Source organism: Carcharhinus amblyrhynchos, chromosome 15, assembly GCF_965287045.1.
Source record: "Carcharhinus amblyrhynchos chromosome 15, sCarAmb.v2.hapA, whole genome shotgun sequence".
Taxonomy (NCBI): Eukaryota; Metazoa; Chordata; class Chondrichthyes; order Carcharhiniformes; family Carcharhinidae; genus Carcharhinus; species Carcharhinus amblyrhynchos.
In genome coordinates, this window is record NC_137338.1 from 2,288,767 (window position 1) to 2,313,272 (window position 24,506).

Sequence of the window (24,506 nt, forward strand, 5' to 3'; positions counted from 1 at the left end):
GAGAGAATCGCAGTGAGAGACGGTGACCGAGAGAGAATCGCAGTGAGGGACGGTGACTGAGAGAGAATCGCAGTGAGAGACGGTGACTGAGAGAGAATCGCAGTGAGAGACGGTGACTGAGAGAGAATCGCAGTGAGAGACGGTGACCGAGAGAGAATCGCAGTGAGGGACGGTGACCGAGAGAGAATCGCAGTGAGAGACGGTGACCGAGAGAGAATCGCAGTGAGGGACGGTGACCGAGAGAGAATCGCAGTGAGAGACGGTGACCGAGAGAGAATCGCAGTGAGAGACGGTGACCGAGAGAGAATCGCAGTGAGAGACGGTGACTGAGAGAGAATCGCAGTGAGAGACGGTGACTGAGAGAGAATCGCAGTGAGAGACGGTGACTGAGAGAGAATCGCAGTGAGGGACGGTGACCGAGAGAGAATCGCAGTGAGAGACGGTGACTGAGAGAGAATCGCAGTGAGGGACGGTGACCGAGAGAGAATCGCAGTGAGAGACGGTGACTGAGAGAGAATCGCAGTGAGAGACGGTGACCGAGAGAGAATCGCAGTGAGAGACGGTGACTGAGAGAGAATCGCAGTGAGAGACGGTGACTGAGAGAGAATCGCAGTGAGAGACGGTGACTGAGAGAGAATCGCAGTGAGAGACGGTGACTGAGAGAGAATCGCAGTGAGGGACGGTGACCGAGAGCGAATCGCAGTGAGAGACGGTGACTGAGAGCGAATCGCAGTGAGAGACGGTGACCGAGAGAGAATCGCAGTGAGGGACGGTGACCGAGAGAGAATCGCAGTGAGAGACGGTGACCGAGAGAGAATCGCAGTGAGAGACGGTGACTGAGAGAGAATCGCAGTGAGAGACGGTGACCGAGAGAGAATCGCAGTGAGAGACGGTGACCGAGAGAGAATCGCAGTGAGAGACGGTGACCGAGAGTGAATCGCAGTGAGAGACGGTGACCGAGAGAGAATCGCAGTGAGAGACGGTGACCGAGAGAGAATCGCAGTGAGAGACGGTGACCGAGAGAGAATCGCAGTGAGGGACGGTGACCGAGAGAGAATCGCAGTGAGAGACGGTGACTGAGAGAGAATCGCAGTGAGGGACGGTGACCGAGAGAGAATCGCAGTGAGAGACGGTGACCGAGAGAGAATCGCAGTGAGAGACGGTGACCGAGAGAGAATCGCAGTGAGGGACGGTGACTGAGAGAGAATCGCAGTGAGGGACGGTGACCGAGAGAGAATCGCAGTGAGGGACGGTGACCGAGAGAGAATCGCAGTGAGAGACGGTGACTGAGAGAGAATCGCAGTGAGGGACGGTGACCGAGAGAGAATCGCAGTGAGAGACGGTGACTGAGAGCGAATCGCAGTGAGAGACGGTGACCGAGAGAGAATCGCAGTGAGAGACGGTGACTGAGAGAGAATCGCAGTGAGGGACGGTGACCGAGAGAGAATCGCAGTGAGAGACGGTGACTGAGAGAGAATCGCAGTGAGGGACGGTGACCGAGAGAGAATCGCAGTGAGAGACGGTGACTGAGAGAGAATCGCAGTGAGGGACGGTGACCGAGAGAGAATCGCAGTGAGAGACGGTGACCGAGAGAGAATCGCAGTGAGAGACGGTGACTGAGAGAGAATCGCAGTGAGGGACGGTGACCGAGAGAGAATCGCAGTGAGAGACGGTGACTGAGAGAGAATCGCAGTGAGGGACGGTGACCGAGAGAGAATCGCAGTGAGAGACGGTGACTGAGAGAGAATCGCAGTGAGAGACGGTGACCGAGAGCGAATCGCAGTGAGAGACGGTGACTGAGAGAGAATCGCAGTAAGAGACGGTGACTGAGAGAGAATCGCAGTGAGAGACGGTGACTGAGAGAGAATCGCAGTGAGGGACGGTGAATGAGAGCGAATCGCAGTGAGAGACGGTGACTGAGAGAGAATCGCAGTGAGAGACGGTGACCGAGAGAGAATCGCAGTAAGAGACGGTGACTGAGAGAGAATCGCAGTGAGAGACGGTGACTGAGAGAGAATCGCAGTGAGGGACGGTGAATGAGAGCGAATCGCAGTGAGAGACGGTGACTGAGAGAGAATCGCAGTGAGAGACGGTGACTGAGAGAGAATCGCAGTGAGAGACGGTGACTGAGAGGGAATCGCAGTGAGGGACGGTGACTGATAGAGAATCGCAGTGAGAGACGGTGACTGAGAGAGAATCGCAGTGAGAGACGGTGACTGATAGAGAATCGCAGTGAGAGACGGTGACTGATAGAGAATCGCAGTGAGGGACGGTGACTGAGAGAGAATCGCAGTGAGAGACGGTGACTGATAGAGAATCGCAGTGAGAGACGGTGACTGAGAGAGAATCGCAGTGAGAGACGGTGACTGAGAGAGAATCGCAGTGAGAGACGGTGACTGATAGAGAATCGCAGTGAGAGACGGTGACTGAGAGAGAATCGCAGTGAGAGACGGTGACTGAGAGAGAATCGCAGTGAGAGACGGTGACCGAGAGAGAATCGCAGTGAGAGACGGTGACCGAGAGAGAATCGCAGTGAGAGACGGTGACCGAGAGAGAATCGCAGTGAGAGACGGTGACCGAGAGCGAATCGCAGTGAGAGACGGTGACTGAGAGAGAATCGCAGTGAGAGACGGTGACTGAGAGAGAATCGCAGTGAGAGACGGTGAATGAGAGCGAATCGCAGTGAGAGACGGTGACCGAGAGAGAATCGCAGTGAGAGACGGTGACTGAGAGAGAATTGCAGTGAGAGACGGTGACTGAGAGAGAATCGCAGTGAGAGACGGTGACCGAGAGAGAATCGCAGTGAGAGACGGTGACTGAGAGAGAATCGCAGTGAGAGACGGTGACCGAGAGAGAATCGCAGTGAGAGACGGTGACTGAGAGAGAATCGCAGTGAGAGACGGTGACTGAGAGCGAATCGCAGTGAGAGACGGTGACTGAGAGAGAATCGCAGTGAGCGACGGTGACTGAGAGAGAATCGCAGTGAGAGACGGTGACCGAGAGAGAATCGCAGTGAGAGACGGTGACTGAGAGAGAATCGCAGTGAGAGACGGTGACTGAGAGAGAATCGCAGTGAGAGACGGTGACCGAGAGAGAATCGCAGTGAGAGACGGTGACCGAGAGAGAATCGCAGTGAGAGACGGTGACTGAGAGGGAATCGCAGTGAGAGACGGTGACCGAGAGAGAATCGCAGTGAGAGACGGTGACCGAGAGTGAATCGCAGTGAGAGACGGTGACTGAGAGAGAATCGCAGTGAGAGACGGTGACTGAGAGAGAATCGCAGTGAGAGACGGTGACTGAGAGTGAATCGCAGTGAGAGACGGTGACCGAGAGAGAATCGCAGTGAGAGACGGTGACCGAGAGAGAATCGCAGTGAGAGACGGTGACTGAGAGAGAATCGCAGTGAGAGACGGTGACTGAGAGAGAATCGCAGTGAGGGACGGTGACTGAGAGCGAATCGCAGTGAGGGACGGTGACTGAGAGTGAATCGCAGTGAGAGACGGTGACCGAGAGAGAATCGCAGTGAGAGACGGTGACCGAGAGAGAATCGCAGTGAGTGACGGTGACTGAGAGTGAATCGCAGTGAGAGACGGTGACTGAGAGAGAATCGCAGTGAGAGACGGTGACTGAGAGTTAATCGCAGTGAGAGACGGTGACTGAGAGTGAATCGCAGTGAGAGACGGTGACTGAGAGTGAATCGCAGTGAGAGACGGTGACTGAGAGAGAATCGCAGTGAGAGACGGTGACCGAGAGAGAATCGCAGTGAGAGACGGTGACTGAGAGTGAATCGCAGTGAGAGACGGTGACTGAGAGTGAATCGCAGTGAGAGACGGTGACTGAGAGAGAATCGCAGTGAGAGACGGTGACTGGGAGAGAATCGCAGTGAGAGACGGTGACTGAGAGAGAATCGCAGTGAGAGACGGTGACTGAGAGAGAATCGCAGTGAGAGACGGTGACTGAGAGTGAATCGCAGTGAGGGACGGTGACTGAGAGAGAATCGCAGTGAGAGACGGTGACTGAGAGAGAATCGCAGTGAGGGACGGTGACTGAGAGAGAATCGCAGTGAGGGACGGTGACTGAGAGCGAATCGCAGTGAGAGACGGTGACTGAGAGAGAATCGCAGTGAGAGACGGTGACTGAGAGAGAATCGCAGTGAGGGACGGTGACCGAGAGAGAATCGCAGTGAGAGACGGTGACTGAGAGAGAATCGCAGTGAGAGACGGTGACTGAGAGAGAATCGCAGTGAGGGACGGTGACTGAGAGAGAATCGCAGTGAGAGACGGTGACTGAGAGAGAATCGCAGTGAGGGACGGTGACTGAGAGAGAATCGCAGTGAGAGACGGTGACTGAGAGCGAATCGCAGTGAGAGACGGTGTCTGAGAGAGAATCGCAGTGAGAGACGGTGACTGAGAGAGAATCGCAGTGAGAGACGGTGACCGAGAGAGAATCGCAGTGAGAGACGGTGACTGAGAGCGAATCGCAGTGAGAGACGGTGACCGAGAGAGAATCGCAGTGAGAGACGGTGACTGAGAGAGAATCGCAGTGAGAGACGGTGACTGAGAGAGAATCGCAGTGAGAGACGGTGACTGAGAGCGAATCGCAGTGAGAGACAAAAGCTTTAGTAATTGTTCACTTCAGCTAGTTAAAGCAGAAGAGTTAATTGGTGAAGATTGTTAAGGGAGTTCTTTCCCAACATGTTGTTCTGGAGTTTTTGTTTTCAGTTCCTATTTCAAGGCCAATCAAGAGCAAAATAAATATCCCTGCTTCTTTCTGATGCTTCTCTTTGTTTTCTCACATTATCGCAGGGCTGGGGTTTTAACTTCAACATTATCTCTGTGCCTTCATTGGATTTGAACACTCATTGACGGTGTATATCTGATTGAACCCAACGCAGAGGCGACTCACAAAACTTGTGGAACTTTTCTCAGAACATCTCTAACTTGTAAAAGGGACCAGCACAGAGTGAGGCCACTCTGCCCTATTGTGTCAGTTCTTTAGCAAAGCTTTCCAGTTTGTTCATGGTTCTTCCCCCACAATCCTTTGTGAATGTTTGTTAGTTCATCCAGAGTTCTCCAGTTATAACTCCTAATTTCCTCCATGTATCATTCAGCAATCTCCCCTGTACTCACTGATCAACACTGGCCCCTGATCCAGTAATGTTTCCATTTTAAATTATCTTCCTTGTGTTTAACTCCCTCCATGGCCTCTCCCCCTTCTTACCGCTCCAAGCTTCCACAGCCCAACAACCTGCTGGGCTCCATGTGATCTGCCAATCCCTGAATTCAATTGTCCCAAATCTGGGGGCCGTGCCTTTAGCTGGAATTCATTCTGAGCCTCCCCACCCCCTCTCCTCCCCTTACGATGCTCATTAAAATCTTCATCTTTCACCAAGATTCTGGACAGCTGCTCGAACATCTCCTCGTGTGGCCCTGTGTCAAACTGTGTCCACTCTGAAGTGCCTTGGGATGTGTTGCCACATTACCACATCTTGTCGCTGTGTGGGGTGAAGGAATAGGGTTATCATTTTGCTGAGGAAAGGCACGGTGTCTGCTGCTCTCTGTCTGCTTCAGCCCATCAACCACCTTACTCAGACCGAGAAAGGTTTAATAGTAAGAAGCTGGAGTACTGTGTGCAGTTTTGGGCGCCGCACCTGCGCAAGGATATTTTGGCCTTGGAGGGAGTGCAGAGGAGGTTTACTAGGCTGATACCGGAGTTGAGGGGATTGAGCTATGAGGAGAGGCTGAATAAACTAGGCTTGTACTCGTTAGAGTTTAGAAGAATGAGGGGAGATCTCATTGAGACGTATATGATGATGAATGGGATGGATAGGATAGAGGTGGAGAGACTCTTCCCACTCAAAAAAGACAGTAGGACTAGGGGGCACAGCCTCAAGATAAAGGGGAGGCGGTTTAGAACGGAGTTGAGGAGGAACTTCTTCACTCAAAGGGTGGTGAATCTCTGGAATTCTCTGCCCGTTGAAGTGGTGGAGGCTGCCTCGCTAAATATTTTTAAGACGCGGGTTGATGGGTTTTTGATAAGAGAGGGGATTAAGGGTTATGGGGAGAGGGCGGGAATGTGGAACTGAGCAGCGACAGATCAGCCACGATCTTATTGAATGGCGGGGCAGGCTCGAAGGGCTAGATGGCCTACTCCTGCTCCTATTTCTTATGTTCTTATGTTTAAGTCTCACAACACCAGCTTAAAGTCCAACAGGTTTATTTGGGATCGTGAGATTTCAGAGCGCTGCTCCTTCGTCAGGTGAATGGATGAAGGAGCAGCTCTGATTCCAAATAAACCTGTTGGACTTTAATCTGGTGTTGTGAGATTTCTTACTCTGCCCACCCCACCTCCACAGAAACACAGGAGCCATTCACCATGTAAACATGTAATTATGCCAGAGAATAAAATCTCATTAAAATTCATAGAATCTCCCGATAAAAAAGGAGTCCATTCGGCCCATCATCCCTGTGCCGGGTTTTGAAAGTGCTATCCATAAATCCCACCCACCAGTGTTCCTTCCCCACAACCTGGAATAAAACATTCCTTATTCAGCTTGCTTCTGTAAGTTCCTATTGAATCTCGTTCAGGGGCAGCACGTTACAGACACGACTCGCTGCGCAAAAGAAATGACCTCCTCCTCTGGAGCAGGAACAAGTGACCGAGACGCTTCACAGAGGCTTAATCAGAAATACGTGGGCAGTGAGGCAAAAGGGAGATACTAACACACGCAAACCAAATACTTGATCAAAGAAGTGGGAGGAGCATTTCAAACTAAACTGGGTCAAGGGGGTCAATTCCCACTCCAGAGGTTTGAGGTCAAACATTTAGGCTGACCCCCCCACTGCAGGACTGAGACTGATTTGATTTACTATTGTCGTATCACAACAAAGAACAGTACAGAGCAGGAACAGGCCCTTCGGCCCTCCAAGCTTGTGCTGTTCATGATGCCTGCCTAAAATAAAACCGTATGCACTTACAGAGTCCGTATCCTTCCATTCCCATCCTATTCATGTATTTGTCTAGTTGTCGCTTAAATGCCACTATTGTATCTGCTCCCACCCCCTCCCCAGGCAGCGTGTTCCAGACACTCACCACCCTCTGTGTAAAAAAACTTGCCTCACGCATCTCCTGTAAACCTTTCTCCTCGCACCTTAAATGTGTACTGGGATACAGTGAAAACTATTGTTTCTTGCGTGCTATAAAGACAAACCATATCCTTCATAGAGTACATAGGGGAGAAAGAAAGAAGAGGGTGCAGAATGTAGTGTTACAGTCATAGCTACAGTGTAGAGAAAGATCAAATTAATATATGACAGGTCCATTCAAAAATCTGATGGCAGCAGGGAAGAAGCTGTTCTTGAGTTGGTTGATATGTGATCTCAGACTTTTGTACCTTTTTCCGATAGAAGATGGGAGAGAGAATGTCCGGGATGCGTGGGTGCCTGGATTATGCTGGCTGCTTTTCCAAGGCAGTGGGAAGTTTAGGCAGAGTCAGTGGATGGGAGGTTGGTTTGCGTGATGGACTGGGCTTCGCTCATGACCCTTTGTAGTTTCTTGCGGTCTTGGGCAGAGTAGCAGCCATACCAAGCTGTGATGCAACCAGAAAGAATGTTTTCCATGGGGCATTGTAAAAGTTGGTGAGAGTTATAGAGTACATGCTGAATTTCCTTAGCCTTCGGAGAAAGTAGAGGCATTGGTGGGCTTTCTTAACTATAGTGTTGGTGTGGGGGACCAGGACAGGTTGCTGGTGATCTGGGCACCTAGAAATGTGAAGCTGTTGACCATTTCTATTTTATCCTTGTCCTCCACTACTCTTCCTGAAGTCGATGCCTACATCCTTTATTTTGCTGACACTGAGGGAGAGATTATTGTTGTCGCAGCAGTTCACCAGATTTGCCGTCTCATTCCTGCTGTGCTGCACAGTCAGGGATGCCACTGTTTGTACGAAACATTGAACTGAGCAACCAGCTACTTGATGTGGCCATTCCTGAGGCAATATTGCAAAGGAGAGCTGGCTCTTCTCCCTCTTAGCCTTTGTCAATATTTATCCTTTGGTCGACATTGCTCAAAAAGTTAACGTGGTCTTTATCACATGACTGTCTGTGGGAATCTGCTGTGTGCAGATTAGTTGGTACGATTCCCAAAATACAAGAAAAGCATCCATTGGCTGGTAGATCACTAACATCATGCAAGGAGCCATTTAAATGCAGGATTTCCTTTCTAAAGGAGGGTATAAAGTTGGAAAGTGGTGGGTTTCCAGCAGGAAGTGAGAAGGGAAAAGGGTGGGGAAAGACATGGTCACCAATGGTGGGTGGGCAAGATCCAAAAGAAGCCAGGACTGGAGGAGTGCAGAGTTCAGAAGACCAGGGGTCAAAGGGCAGGAGAAGGTTACAGGGATTGGGAGAGGCAGGATGCTAGAAGTAACTAAACATGAGGATGAGAATTTTTCATTGGATGCCTTGGGGTCCAGGAGGCAACATAAGGTATTGTGGAAGAGGGAGCAGCACTGACAGAGTAGGAAGTGGGTGGAAGAATTGATTATCGAGGGTAGGAGACGGGAGGCTGACAAATGGAATAAGGAGGAAACAACAATAGAGGTTAGATAAGAACATAAGAACATAAGAAATAGGAGCAGGAGTAGGCCATCTAGCCCTTCGAGCCTGCCCCGCCATTCAATAAGATCATGGCTGATCTGTTGTGGCTCAGTTCCACTTTCCCGCCCTCTCCCCATAACCCTTAATCCCCTCTCTTATCAAGAACCCATCAACCCGCTTCTTAAAAAAGATTGTGTGGAAATATAAAAACAGGAACCAGATATAGACAGTTATCAATGAAAGCAATCAGTAAGTCAGAAAAGGCTCGTTACCCAGGGAGCGGTGAGAGTGTGGAACTCACTGTCAGGGAGTGGTGAGAGTGTGGAACTCACTGTCACAGGGAGCGGTGAGAGTGTGGAACTCACTGTCAGGGAGTGGTGAGAGTGTGGAACTCATTGTCACAGGGAGCGGTGAGAGTGTGGAACTCACCGTCACAGGGAGCGGGGAGAGTGTGGAACTCACTGTCACAGGGAGCGGTGAGAGTGTGGAACTCACCGTCACAGGGAGCGGTGAGAGTGTGGAACTCACCGTCACAGGGAGCGGGGAGAGTGTGGAACTCACTGTCACAGGGAGCGGTGAGAGTGTGGAACTCACTGTCACAGGGAGCGGTGAGAGTGTGGAACTCACTGTCACAGGGAGCGGTGAGAGTGTGGAACTCACCGTCACAGGGAGCGGGGAGAGTGTGGAACTCACTGTCACAGGGAGCGGTGAGAGTGTGGAACTCACTGTCACAGGGAGCGGTGAGAGTGTGGAACTCACTGTCACAGGGAGCGGTGAGAGTGTGGAACTCACTGTCACAGGGAGCGGTGAGAGTGTGGAACTCACGGTCACAGGGAGCGGTGAGAGTGTGGAACTCACTGTCACAGGGAGCGGTGAGAGTGTGGAACTCACTGTCACAGGGAGCGGTGAGAGTGTGGAACTCACTGTCACAGGGAGCGGTGAGAGTGTGGAACTCACTGTCACAGGGAGCGGTGAGAGTGTGGAACTCACTGTCACAGGGAGCGGTGAGAGTGTGGAACTCACTGTCACAGGGAGCGGTGAGAGTGTGGAACTCACTGTCACAGGGAGCGGTGAGAGTGTGGAACTCACTGTCACAGGGAGCGGGGAGAGTGTGGAACTCACTGTCACAGGGAGCGGTGAGAGTGTGGAACTCACTGTCACAGGGAGCGGGGAGAGTGTGGAACTCACTGTCACAGGGAGCGGTGAGAGTGTGGAACTCACTATCAGGGAGTGGTGAGAGTGTGGAACTCACTGTCACAGGGAGCGGGGAGAGTGTGGAACTCACTGTCACAGGGAGCGGTGAGAGTGTGGAACTCACTATCAGGGAGTGGTGAGAGTGTGGAACTCACTGTCACAGGGAGTGGGGAGAGTGTGGAACTCACTATCAGGGAGCGGTGAGTGTGTGGGAGCAGGATTGATCTGAAACATGGACATTGATATGGATGAATTTACTCTGCCCTACGTAGCGTATAATCCATCTAATTCCCAGCTGACATTCTCCGGTTGGTAAATATTCTGTGTTAACTGTGAAATGAAAGCAATATACGGAACCCAGAAATCAAAGAAAGTGTTTGTAAATCTCAGCAGGTCAGGCAGCATCTGTGGGGAGAGAAACAAGTTAATATGAACACAGAGTCATGTTGAAATCAAAATGTTAACTCTGTTCCATAGACACTGCCAGATCTGCTGAGCTTTTCCAGCATTTTCCATTTATATTTCCTAGTTCCAGCCTCCGCGGTATTTTGCTCTTGTGGGCACCAAGTTGGAAAGCAGGGGTGTTTATTGCTTGAGGGATGAACTTGCTTGAAGTCAGCAACATGATGTGATCTTCGAATAAAGGTCAGATGAAAGGTCAGCCATTGTTGTGCTGAGTCTCAGAGCTGCTGCTTGAAGGTCAGAACTGAAAACCAGTCTGTGTTTCTCTTCTGATCACTCGCTCAAAGGATTGTCCTGACTGATCTCTGGAGGTTGTCTCGATTCTCGGGCTTTGCCAAAGATTGGAGAGTAGAGAGCTGGAGCTGTTGATGAGACAACACGGCAGGATCCTGCGGCCATAACAACATCAGAAACAGAAGTAGGAGTGGGCCATTTGGCCCCTCAGGCCTGCTCTCCCATTCAATACCATCAAGGATGATTTTCTACTATCCCCTTCCTTCCCTCAGAATGGAAAGTCTATCAACTCAGTCTCGAATACGCTCAATGGGCAGGATTTTCCGGCCCACTCACCCCCAAAACCACAAATTCCCGCCTGAGGTCAGCGGACCTTTGCACAATCCGTATCCCAACCACTACGGTTCCCGTGGCAGGCGGGGTGGGAAAGCTTCACCCAATGTCTGAATACCTCAACTCTCTGGGATAGAGAATTCCAAACCTTCACAAGAGTCCTGGGATTTGATTTGGTTTTGATTTGATTTATTATTGTCACATGTATTAGCATACAGTGAAAAGTATTGTTTCTTGCACGTTATACGGACAAAGCATACCGTTCATAGAGAAGGAAAGGAGACAGTGCAGAATGTAGTGTTACAGTCATAGCTGGAATGTAGAGAAAGATCAACTTAATGCAAGGTGGGTCCATTCAAAAGTCTGACAGCAGCAGGGAAGAGGCTGTTCTTGAGTCGGTTGGTACGTGACCTCAGACATTTGAATCTTTTTCCCGATGGAAGAAAGTGGAAGAGAATGTCCGGGGTGCGTGGGGTCCTTAATTACGCTGGCTGCTTTGCTGAGGCAGTGGGAAATGTAAACAGAGTCAATGGGTTGGAGGCTGGTTTGCGTGATGGATTGGGCAACATTCACGACTTTTGGTTCTTCCTTGCGGTCTTGGGCAGAGCAGGAGTCCATACCAAGTTGTGATAGAACCAGAAAGAATGCTTTCTATGGCACATCCGTAAAAGTTGGTGAGAGTCGTAGCTGACATGCCAAATTTCCTTAGTCTTCTGAGAAAGTAGAGGCGTTGGTGGGCTTTCTTAACTAATGTACAGAACTCAGTGTACTGAACAGGCGCCAGAGTGTGATGACTAGGGTAAGGGTTAGGGTTAACAGTAACTTCATTGTAGTGTTAATGTAAGACTACTTGTGATACTAATAAGTAAACTTCAAACTTGGTTTTGTACATTGCACCTCTATTTATAAACATCCACGATGCTCTGTCTCAGTCTGCCCTAACACCTTCCGATTTTTCGGGAGGATGTGGTTGTATTTACTAGAACGGTACCTGGAATGAGGAACTTCAGTTCTGTGGAGAGACTGGAGCAACTGTAATTGTCCTGCTGAAGATGTTTTAATGGAACATTCGCAGTAATCGAGGGGTTTGATGGAGTTAATGAAGAGAATCTGCTTCCAGTGTGTAGCAGTGGGATTGGTTATCCCTCCCTCTGGCCAGTAATCAACTGCGGATGGCGGCGCTCGAGCTGTGCCTTGGATTGTAAGATTGCAGGAAGCTTGTAAGCATTGCAATGTGTGCTCCCGGTAAAGGTTAAGTTATTTGCACCAAGCAGCTCCTGCCTCAAGCTATTGCACAGGAAATCAGTAACGAGTGGATCCTTGCCAAAAGAACCAGAAGTGGGATGTTCAGATCTTCTTACACATTAGGCTGTTGGGTCTGGAAGGCGCTGCCTGGGAGGGCGGTAGAAGCAAATTCAATCGGAATTCACAAGGGAACTGGATGAATATTAAAATGAAATAATCTACAGGGGTGTGGAGCAGGAACAGAGAGCCTGAGTGTTTGGATAGCTCTTCAAAGAGTTGGCATAGATCTGATGGGCTGAATGGCCTCTTTCTGTGCTGTGACATCAAATGATTCAATGAAGTCCAATCTGTGCCATTGACGAATGTTGAGCTCCAATGAGTTAAGATGTAATTCTATCAATGGAAAGATGAGGACCATGTCTGTTATCCCTCACTGCATTGGGTTTCCTCGTCTCTCTATTGCCTCATTACCACCAGACGATTCTGAGCGAAGGCAGGCCCATGGTTCCCTGGTCTGGGATGAGTCACTAATCTCAGCCAGGTCAGATGGAGTCAGTGTCACAATTAACTCAACTTCCTTGGGTTGTGAACGCTGAATGGAACCAGTGATCCCGCTTTGAACCTGCTGGAATGTGACTTCAGGCTGGGAGATGGCCTGACCTGGGTATGGGAGAAAGCGGGAAAGTGGAACTGAGCAGCGACAGATCAGCCATGATCTTATTGAATGGCGGGGCAGGCTCAAAGGGCTAGATGGCGTCCTCCTGCTCCTATTTCTTATGTTCTTATGGACTCCCTCTCAGTGGCTGCTGACACTTGGCCAAGCCTCAAACCTGTTGGATAGAAATGCTGAACTGTGGAATTCCAGTTGTAATGATCCCAGCTGATGTTATAACTAGACAGGAGGATTCCAGAATGGAAGCCTGGCTCCAAAGGCCATAACTTTTAGTTTTGTTTTATAAAACATGGAGCAGCGGAGTCACAGGACTGCTGGTTAGTTTAAACAACAAGAGGAAAAACATTTAGTAAACATGGAAGTTGGATTATGATAGTCATTTTCTGCCCCTTAGCTCCATAAATATACACAATCTCACACACATACACACACTTACACTCAAGACACTTGCAGACATTCACAAGCGCAGACATGCGCACACAGTAACTTCATTGCTGTGTTTATGTAAGCCTAGGATAAAAGCAAATTACTGCAGATGCTGAAATCTGAAAACAAAAGAGAAAACGCTGGAAAATCTCAGCAGGTCTGGCAGCATCTGTAAGGAGAGAAAAGAGCTGATGTTTCGAGTCCAGATGACCCTTTGTCAAAGCTAAAAGGCAGAGAAAGCGGGAAATATTTATCTGTAAGGAGAGATGTAAGAGAGGCGACGGTCGAGTGTTATTATTACTTAACTATTGATCCAGAAACTCAGCTAATGTTTTGGGGATCCAAGTTTGAATCCCACCACGGCAGATGGTGGAATTTGAATTCAATTTTGGGTGACACGGTGGCACAGTGGTTAGCACTGCTGCCTCACAGCGCCAGGGACCTGGGTTCGATTCCCAGCCTCCGGTCACTGTCTGTGCAGAGTTTGCACCCCGTGTCTGTGTGGGTTTCCTCCGGGTGCTCCAGTTTCCTCCCACACTCCAAAGATGTGCGGGTTAAGTTGATTGGTCATGCTAAATTCACCCTAGGCTCAGGGGGATTAGAAAGGTAAATATGTGGAATTATGGAACAGGGCCTGGGTAGTATCGTGGTCGGCGCAGACTCGATGGGCCAAATGGCCTCCTTCTGCACTGTAGGGATTCTATGAAAAGACAGGCCCGATTTTACCATCAGTTTGGTAATTATGAGGTGAGGTGAGTAAGGTGATCTGTGCCCACCTCCACGTGGGTTCCCCCTTTACCAAGGCCTAAAAATGGCTGTGTACAGGACCCTGTCCAAAACACACGCCACAGCCATTGAAATGTATTTGCATGCGTTTAAATTGACTTAATAGGCTGCAGGCCCATCCTTACTGGTAGTCCCCTCTTTTACTGCTGCATTCGCCTGTCCAGAATCAGTAAAAACAGACACACTCCACAAAAGTCCAATTCAGGCGCTCCACTTAATGAGGAGGTAAATGCTGAGTGTCCAATGGCTCTGTGTCTGAGATCAGTGGGGGAGGCGGGGGGGGGTCCGCTGTCACCCTGCCTGTGATCAGTGAGGGGGAAGGGGGGGGTCCGCTGTCACTCTGTCTGTGATCAGTGAGGGGGAAGGGGGGGGTCCGCTGTCACTCTGTCTGTGATCAGTGAGGGGGAAGGGGGGGGTCCGCTGTCACTCTGTCTGTGATCAGTGAGGGGGGAAGGGGGGGGTCCGCTGTCACTCTGTCTGTGATCAGTGAGGGGGAAGGGGGGGGTCCGCTGCCACTCTGTCTGTGATCAGTGAGGGGGAAGGGGGGGGTCCGCTGTCACTCTGTCTGTGATCAGTGAGGGGGAAGGGGGGGGTCCGCTGTCACTCTGTCTGTGATCAGCGAGGGGGGAAGGGGGGGGTCCGCTGTCACTCTGTCTGTGATCAGTGAGGGGGAAGGGGGGGGGTCCGCTGCCACTCTGTCTGTGATCAGTGAGGGGGAAGGGGGAGGGTCCGCTATCACTCTGTCTGTGATCAGTGAGGGGGGAAGGGGGGGGGGTCCGCTGTCACTTTGCCTGAGATCAGTGAGGGGGGAAGGGGGGGGTCCGCTGTCACTCTGTCTGTGATCAGTGGGGGGGGAGGGGGGAGGGGGGGGGTCCGCTGTCGCTCTGTCTGGGATCAGTGAGGGGGAAGGGGGGGTCTGCTGTCACTCTGTCTGAGATCAGTGAGGGGGAAGGGGGGGGTCCGCTGTCACTCTGTCTGAGATCAGTGAGGGGGAAGGGGGGGGGTCCGCTGTCACTTTGCCTGAGATCAGTGAGGGGGAAGGGGGGGTCCGCTGTCACTCTGTCTGAGATCAGTGAGTGGGAAGGGGGGGGGTCCGCTGTCACTCTGTCTGAGATCAGTGAGTGGGAAGGGGGGGGGTCCGCTGTCACTCTGTCTGAGATCAGTGAGTGGGAAGGGGGGGGGTCCGCTGTCACTCTGTCTGAGATCAGTGAGTGGGAAGGGGGGGGTCCGCTGTCACTCTGTCTGAGATCAGTGAGTGGGAAGGGGGGGGGTCCGCTGTCACTCTGTCTGAGATCAGTGAGTGGGAAGGGGGGGGTCCGCTGTCACTCTGTCTGTGATCAGTGAGGGGGAAGGGGGGGGTCCGCTGTCACTCTGTCTGTGATCAGTGAGGGGGAAGGGGGGGGTCCGCTGTCACTCTGCCTGAGATCAGTGAGTGGGAAGGGGGGGGGTCCGCTGTCACTCTGTCTGAGATCAGTGAGGGGGAAGGGGGGGGTCCGCTGTCACTCTGTCTGAGATCAGTGAGGGGGGAGGGTAAAGGGGAGAGCTGCAATCAGTCCGAGTGGCGGTGGGGGTGATAATTGGGTCAGTAATGTTGTGGGTTTGGGGCAATGTCTGTGGGGGCCGGGGAAGACATAATCCTGCCCAGGAGGCAGGGGAGCAGCATTTTATCATTTAGTTTTCTGTGCGTGCGCAGTTGGAGGAGCCAATCGGAGCTGCAGGGCTTTGGGCCTGTTAAACCCCACCCACAGGCTCGAGCAGCGCGATTCAGAGTCGCTGATATTTTTTCAGACAGAGTGTGTACGGGGAGTGTGAGAACAGGTCTAAAAGTCGGATCTGAAACACTCCCAGTTTCAAGTCTGCCCAACACTTAGAATCTAAATAGTAAAACAGGGTTTGCAGTTTCAAGTCCAGATTTGGTAAGGAGAGAAAAGAGCTGATGTTCTGAGTTCAGAATTCTGGACTTGAAACACCTGGATTTAATTTTTTACTGTTCTCTACCTTTTGTTTCTTTATTGTCTTTCTTCAATTTTTCATTCCCCGCCCCCATTCTTTCCTCCTACTTTGTCCCCCTTTTCCTCACTTTTTCTCCCCCTTTGCTTCCCCTTTCTCCCTTTATCTAAACTTTACCTCTTCCCCACCCATTCCCCCTCTCCCTCCCCCATTCCCCCTCTTCTTCCCCCATTTCCCTCCCCCATTCCCCCCCCCCCACCCCCCACATCTTTATCTGCTAAAGTTTACCCTCTGATTACAGCTTCTCTGCCATTTGGACATTCATACCTTTTATTCTCTCTGTGGACTGCCATTAGCAGCCTTTCCCCGGGTTTCTGTGGCGATGACTTATCTTTCATTCCCTTCTCCTGCAGTATAAATATCTCCCACTTTCTCCGCCTTTTCGCTTTGACAAAGGGTCATCTGGACTTGAAACATCAGCTCTTTTCTCTCTTTACAGATGCAGCCAGACCTGCTGGGATTTTCCAGCATTTTCTCTTTTGGTTAATGTAAGCCTACTTGTGACTAATGAATTAACTTTAACTTTAACACAGACATACACAAAGCTCTCCCTCACACTCACACTCTCTCTCTCTCACTCACACTCTCTCTCTCTCACTCACACTCTCTCTCACACTCACACTCTCTCTCTCTCACTCACACTCTCTCTCTCACACTCACACTCTCTCTCACACTCACACACACTCTCTCACACTCACACTCTCACACTCACACACTCTCTCTCACACTCACACTCACTCTCTCACTCACACACTCACACTCACTCTCTCACACCCACTCTCTCTCTCACACTCACACACTCTCTCTCACACTCACACACTCTCTCTCACACTCACACACTCTCTCTCACTCACACTTTCTCACTCACACTCTCTCACTCGCACTCTCTCACACTCACACACTCACACTCTCTCTCAGACTCACACACACTCTCTCACACTCACACTCTCTCTCACACTCACTCTCTCACACTCACACACTCACACTCTCTCTCACACTCACACTCTCTCTCACACTCACACTGTCTCTCACACTCACACTCTCTCTCACACTCTCTCTCACACTCACACTCTCTCTCACACTCACACTCTCTCTCACACTCACACTCTCTCTCTCACACTCACACTCTCTCTCTCACACTCTCACACTCACACTCTCACACTCACACTCTCTCTCACACTCTCTCTCTCTCTCACACTCGCACACTCTCTCTTACACTCACACTCTCACACTCACTCTCTCACACTCACACTCGCTCTCTCACACTCACACACTCACACTCTCTCTCACACTCACACACTCACACTCTCTCACTCTCACACACACTCTCTCACACTCTCTCTCTCACACTCAAACTCTCTCTCACACTCACACACTCTCTCTCACACTCACACTCTCTCTCACACTCACACTCTCTCTCTTGCACTCACACAGCCAAGGCCAGCTTGAAGTGTTGCCACACGTGTAGAATGTCAGGTTGATTCTGGTGAAAGCTGAACTTCACACTGTCCTGTGCCACTTTCCTGTTGACAACATCTTGGAGCCCAGTCTGTCTCCAACTCTGCTTCTGAAGTAAAAATAGTTTTATTGATCAGCTGTGCTGCTTGACACATGTTAATGGTTATAGAACATAGGGCGGTGTGGACAAGTTGGGCCGAAGGGTCTGTTTCCATGCTGTAAACCTCTATGACTCTGCAAATCGTAGAGTCCTATAGGGTACCAGGAGGCCATTCAGCCCATCGAGTCATTTTTATTTCTTATTTGTATTCTTAAATTATCAATTCATTGCTTTGACATTAGGTGAGCCCAGGTCACTCACCCAGACACTTTGTGCCTCAGACTATTACAGAGGGAGCATTTAGATTTTCAACATATCCTGTGATAACACAAAACCCAACCAGCCTTATCACCGCTAGCTGTGAATTTATTGTGAGACAAATCACACTTGTTCCTTAGTATTCCATCCCAAATAATTAGCAAATGGTTTGTGAGACGCCTCATTCAAAAAATTATGGCCCTTTAAATCCAACAGGCTAGAGTTTGTCCCAAATAGTGTTGGACTTCTTTCCGAGCTCTCACTGGGATTTGATCCACAGTTACAAATCCACTATTACCAGACTGTGATATTTTTCACTCCACATCTTAATTTGAGTTTGATCCATTGTGACTGTTTATGAGAGTGAATGGGAAAGGGGTTTGCATCCATTGGGATTATGTACAATGGGAGCGAATGGGAATGGGCGTGTTCCATTGGGATTGTGTACAATGAGAGTGAATGGGAAGGGGTTTAGGTCCACTGGGATTGCATACAATGAGAGCGGATGGGAAGGGGCCTGGATCCATTGGGTTTGTGTACAGTGGGAGTGAATGGGAAGGGGTGTGTTCCATTGGAATTGTGAACAGTGAGAGTGAATGGGAAGGCATTTGGGTCTATCAGGATTCTGTGCAACAGGAGTGAATGGGAAAGGGTTTTAGGGTCCACTGGGATTTCTGTACAATGGGAGTGAATGGGAAGAAATTTGCTCCCTTGGGATTGTGTACTATGGGAGTGAATGGGAAGAGGTTTAGTATGTTCAAATTCTACACAGTGGGAGTGACTGGGTGGGATCATTATGTTGATAGTCTCCACAACAGAAAATGAGAGGAATTGGTCTAATTAAATTCCAAGAATTGGAGTAATTTGGAAGGGGTTTGTAATATTCTGATGAATTGGAATAAACGGGATAGGGTTTATCCCATTGGGATTTAAAGAAGCAACAGGCAATGTCTCAAAATCAAAAGCTGATCTCCTGGTCAGTCTGGCAACCATAGACCCTGGATGTGGTATAGTCACAGACACTGGCATGGGTAAAATCATGGGCATTGGCACAAACAGTAGCACTGGCATTGACACTGGCATAGACACAATACAAAGCGGCTGAATGAACTCTTGATGTGCTTCAGTTTCTAGTTGCTGTGAATTTGTATCTGATTGTCTGCAAGGAGCTCTTCTGATGTTTGGGAGATGTGATGTGAATGAAATGCTGCCTTCTCTCCATCGAAGATAATCGATTCTCAGGTACTGAGCCCAGTTCCCATGTGAGCAGGTGTTAGAGGCACATCCATTTATGATGCAGCTTAATACATTGTCCCTTCATTCATCGTCATAATTATCTGTTCAGAACAAAGATCAAAAGTGGAAGGAAGAATTGAATTAAAACCTCAATTTTTTTTATATGCTGAATTAATTCATGCCTTTAGGTTGTGCTGTGCGTTCAGGGTCAGCGTTCAATCATGTGGTGAGAATTCTTTCGGCTTAGCTCGAGGTTGAGCCTGTGCTACCTGAAGACTTAGATCCCAATTAGAATATTGAACGTTCAAACACCCTTCCATCTCCACACCAAATTCACTGACAATGTGTCTGAAATCAGTTAGAAACTGAAAGCCCTACAGTCTCAACCGCCACAGCTGCCTCAGTCACGAGCTGCTCACAGAACCAGTCAAACCATGAAAGAAGGCCATTCAGCCCAATGTCCCTGCACCCCTGCTAGCTTTTGCACTACAGCTCAGTATCCTAACCCCATTCCCCAGTCTTTTTGTTTGTTTCTTTAGATAATTCTCCTTTATCAAACATTTGTTAAGCTTGCCTCTGAATGGTGCACCATCCTCTGCGTCAATGTGGAAATACATCGCCGTTCCTTCGCAGTCACTGGGTCAAAATCCTGGAATTCCCTCCCTAACGGCATTGTGGGTCAACCCACAGAACATGGACTCCAGCGATTCAAGAAGGCAGCTCACCACCACCCTTCTCAAGGGCAACAACCGGCGACCCCCGTGTCCCACGAGTGAATACCAAAAAGGGCAGGAGGAGGCTATTCAACCCTTTGAGGTGGGTCCAACAATCCATTCAGTCATGATCGATGTATGTCTTACCTCCATCTGCCTGTCGTAGTTCCATAAACCTTGCTATTCCCGACCTAACAAAAACTCTCACTTACAATTTTGGAATTTTTGATTATTCTCCCAACTGGTTTGTAGTTTAGCGCGGAGGGACTTCCAGATTTCCATTACCCTTTATGTGAAGAAATGTTTCACTCCATTACAGCCTGGTTTCAATATTAATATTGGATCCCCATGTTTTGAGGCTGAGCTTGCACCCCAGGGAATAGCTTTTCTGAGGGACATCTAGGAAGCAGAATGGCACGGTAGCACAATGGTTAGCACTGCTGCCTCACCGTGCTGGGGACCTGGGTTTGATTCCCAGCTTGGGTCACTGTCTGTGCAAAGTTTGCACATTCTTCCTGTATCTGCGTGGGTTTCCTCTGGGTGCTCTGGTTTACTCCCACAGTCTGAAAGAGGTGCTGGTTCGGTGCGCTGACCTGAACAGGCGCTGGAGTGTGGCAACCAGGGGACTTTCACAGTAACTTCATTGCAGTGTGAACGTAAGCCTTACTTGCAACTAATAAACAAACTTTAAGTGGGTGATAAACTCTAGCCAGTGTCCACAATCCAAGATCAAATGTGTGGTTAAAAAATCTGTTTGTCCAGATGGGAGTGTCATTAAAAATGAGAAATGTCTGTTAACTCCACTGGAGGCTGCAGACACTCTTGATTGATGATTTTAATTTGTCCCTTATTCCTCTCTCTTGGTTGGCCTCCTTGAACCCTGGTTATCAGAAGTCATGTTTCCAGCAGCTAGTTAATTCTGACTTTGGTACATTCAATCAGTGTCCGAACTGCCTGGATAAATTTAACCTATAGTATTCTGCCCAGGTTCCCATTCACCCAATACCCAGCCAGGTAAGAATCTATCAGAATTTGAAAGATTGAATAACTCTCACATGTGTTGTTCCTCAGTTTATTGTCTCAAGAACATCTGTAACTACAAAAGTTACCTCAAAGTGAGGATGTATTTCTTATACAACAACCTGCATTTGTATTGATTTGATTTGATTTATTATTGTTACATATATTAACATGCAGTGGAATGTATTGTTTCTTATGTGCTGTACAAACAAAGCATACCATTCATAGAAAAGGAAAGGAGAGAGCACAAAATGTAGTGTTACTGTCATAGCTAGGGTGCAGAGAAGATCAACTTAATGTGAGATTGACCCATTTAAAAGTCTGACAGCAGCAGGGAAGAAGCTGTTCTTGAGTCGGTTGGTACGTGACCTCAGACTTTAGTACCTTTTTCCCAATGGAGGAAGGTGGAAGAGAGAATATCCAAGGTCCATGTGGTCCTTAATTTGCTGAGGCAATGGGAAGTATAGACCGAGTCAATGGATGGGAGACTGGTTTGCGTCATGGATTGGGCTGCATTCTTGACCTTTTATAGTTCCTTGCGGTCTTGGGCAGAGCAGGAGCCCCATACCAAGATATGATACAACCAGAAAGAATGCTTTCTATGGTGCATCTGTAAAAGTTGGTGAGAGTTGCAGCTGACCTGCCAAATTTCCTTAGTAGAGGCATTGGTGGGCTTTCTATAGCACCTTAGATGCAGCAGAAGGTCCCCAGATGCTTCACTGGAGAATAAATTGGACAAAATGTAGGCTAGGTGGACAAAACCTGATCAGAGAGGTCAAGTTTGAGACATGCAAAGGGGTCTTGGAGTTACTTTGAGAGTTCAGGGTCGGGGCAGCTGATGATAAGATTGTGAAAGGTCTAAGTTTTAAAATCAGGGAAGCTCATGGAGCAGATAACTCTGAGATTGGAAATCAGAATTGGTGACACAGCAAAGTTCAGAAGTAGCAGTCATTTTTACTCCGTAACAACAATGAGATAACTGACCAGTACTTTCATTTGCTTTTTCACTTTGATAGAAGGGAAATTTTGGGATCATAGAATCTACAGTGCAGAAGGAGGCCTTTTGGCCCATCGAGCCTGCACTGACGATCCCACCGAATTTCTGTCCTATCCCCAGTAACCCCACATATTTGCCCTGCTAATCCATCTGACACTAAGGGGCAATTTATCATGGCCAATCAACCTAACCTGCACATCTTTAGACTGTGTGAGGAAACCGGAGCACTTGGAGGAAACCCATGCAGACACAGGGAGAATGTGCAAACTCCACACAGACAGTCACCTGAGGCCAGAATCAAACCCGGGGTCCCTGGCACTGTGAGGCAGCAGTGCTAACCATTGTGCCACTAAACTGCCCAGATGAACACATGCTGAATTCTCTGCTTTGTTTTATGCCATACCGTGGCATCTTTACCACGAAGCTGAACATCAGGTTGATGCACTGGTCGATAAAAAGCACCTCTGACCATGCAAAAAAATCACAGAATTGTTTTGGTGCAGAAGGAGGCCATTCGGCCCATCATCATCTGTACTAGCTCTCAAACCAGCATCATGACGAATCTGTTGGAATTTCTTGCCTGGAAGTGTGGTGAAACCCTTTCTAATGTTTCAACAGCACTTGTCCCTGTTTGTGCCAAACTCGATACCTGTTTCATTCTTTACAATCATTTACCTTGGTTAGCGATTCACCCCCACCCCTTCCTCCCCCCAAGCCACCCGCACACCTATCCCAGCGCCGCCCCCCTCCCCCCACCCCCCACCATGGCCAATCATGACTAAATATCTCTGACGACCACATGCGCCCCAACACCCCAGGAAATGGGCCAGAACTAAGAACCAAAGAAAAATTTGCCTTCACTAATATTCACAGAGAATTCCTACAATGCAGAAGAAGGCCATCCAGCCCATTGACCACAATTCTACCCAGGCCCTATCCCCATAACCCCTCGTATTTACCCTGCTAATCCCCCAACACTATGGGGCAATTTAGCAAAGCCAATCCACCTAACCCGCACATCTTTGGACAGTGGGAGGAAACTGGAGCACCCGGAGGAAACCCACACAGACAAGGGGAGAATGTACAAGCTTCACACAGATAGTGATCCAAGGCTGGAATTGAACCCGGGTCCCTGGTGCTGTGAGACAGCAGTGCTAATCACTGTGCCACCGTGCCACCCTTTACACTCAGAAGACATCCCAAAATGCTTTACAGACAATGAAGTAGTTTTAAAGTGTGGTCACTGTTGTAATATAGCGGGCATGGCAATCAGTGTGCGCACAGCAAGCTGCCACAATCAGATGTACGATGGATGATCAGATAATCTGTTATTGTATCATGCTCACTGAGGGATGAATATTTGCCAAGGACAGAGGAAAACTTTTCTTCAGATCCATTTCCTGGGAATTCTTACATTCACCTGGGAGGGCAGACATGGCTGAGATTGAACATCCTCTCTGGAAAGCAGGATAATGTTAACAGTGGACTGGCAGTGCCAGCCTGGATAATGGAACACACATATCTGAATGAATCTGAAACCTCAGCCTTGCCAATTAGAGATAAGATTGTTCCCATTCAGACATCGGACGAGATGTAATCCAAACACTCCCACTAAAATCTGCCTCAGTCGCAACAGCCAGTGCTTATACTGTGGGTCATGGGTCAATCTTGATGACCTCCTCAGCTACTGCAGAAAATAATTTGCCATTGGCACCTGGAGGCTTGCGACTGTCCCCTTATATATATGTACCAAGGTGTATTTTAACAGTGATGCCCAGAGGCTGTTAATTTGCAAAGACGTTGAGAGGGTCCCAGATACTGAGGCTGTGTATTTCCTATCCTAATGGATTCAGTCACTCTTAGAAAGGTCAACAATAAAGCGGATTTATGGGATAATACAACTGGAGCTCTGAGGAAACCAACTCAAGATCATAAAGCTGCCAATGTGAATATCTAAATTCCTCAAATCCCTTTAGACCCCTCAATGATAAATAGTTCAGGCTGTGTCTGTGTCCCTACTCTCTCAGGATGGAGCTTTATTTCAGTTTAATCTAGCTGATTTTATGACTCAACAGTAATAGTAATAAAACTCTGGATGCAGAGGGACCCAGATGGAGAGGTCAGTCTGCAAGGCGAAGCTGTCATTGGGATAAAAACACTTGCCTGCGCTGGAACAATTGTAACAAACACTCGAGATGCTCAACACCACCCTGGACAGAACATCCCATCTGCTCGCTGCCTTGAACATTCACTCCCTCCATCGCTGACACACACACACACACACGCACACACTGGCAGCTAGTGTGTACCATCGACAAGATGCACTGCAGCAACTCACCAAACCCCCTCAACAGCACCTTCCAAACCCACAACCTCGAGCACCGAGAAGGACAAGTACAGAGATGCGTGCGAACACCATGAGCTGCGAGCAACGTGTCATCCCGGTGCGATCAAACACTCTTAGAAAAGCCCCCGGTTGCTTGAAGGATGTGGTGTCTCCTGGGAAAAGTGTCCTGGGGAATGCACTATCTTCACAGTTTACCATGAGGTGGAAATGATGGCATTGGACTGGGATGGCACAACAAGAAGTTTCACAACGTCAGGTTAAAGTCCAACAGGTTTATCTGGTATCACGAGCTTTCAGAGTGCTGCTCCTTCATCAGGTGAGTGGAGAGGTAGGTTTCACAAATACAGCATATAAACAGCAAAGAACAAGGAAAATTACAGCACAGGAACAGGCCCTTCAGCCCTCCAAACCTACACCGAC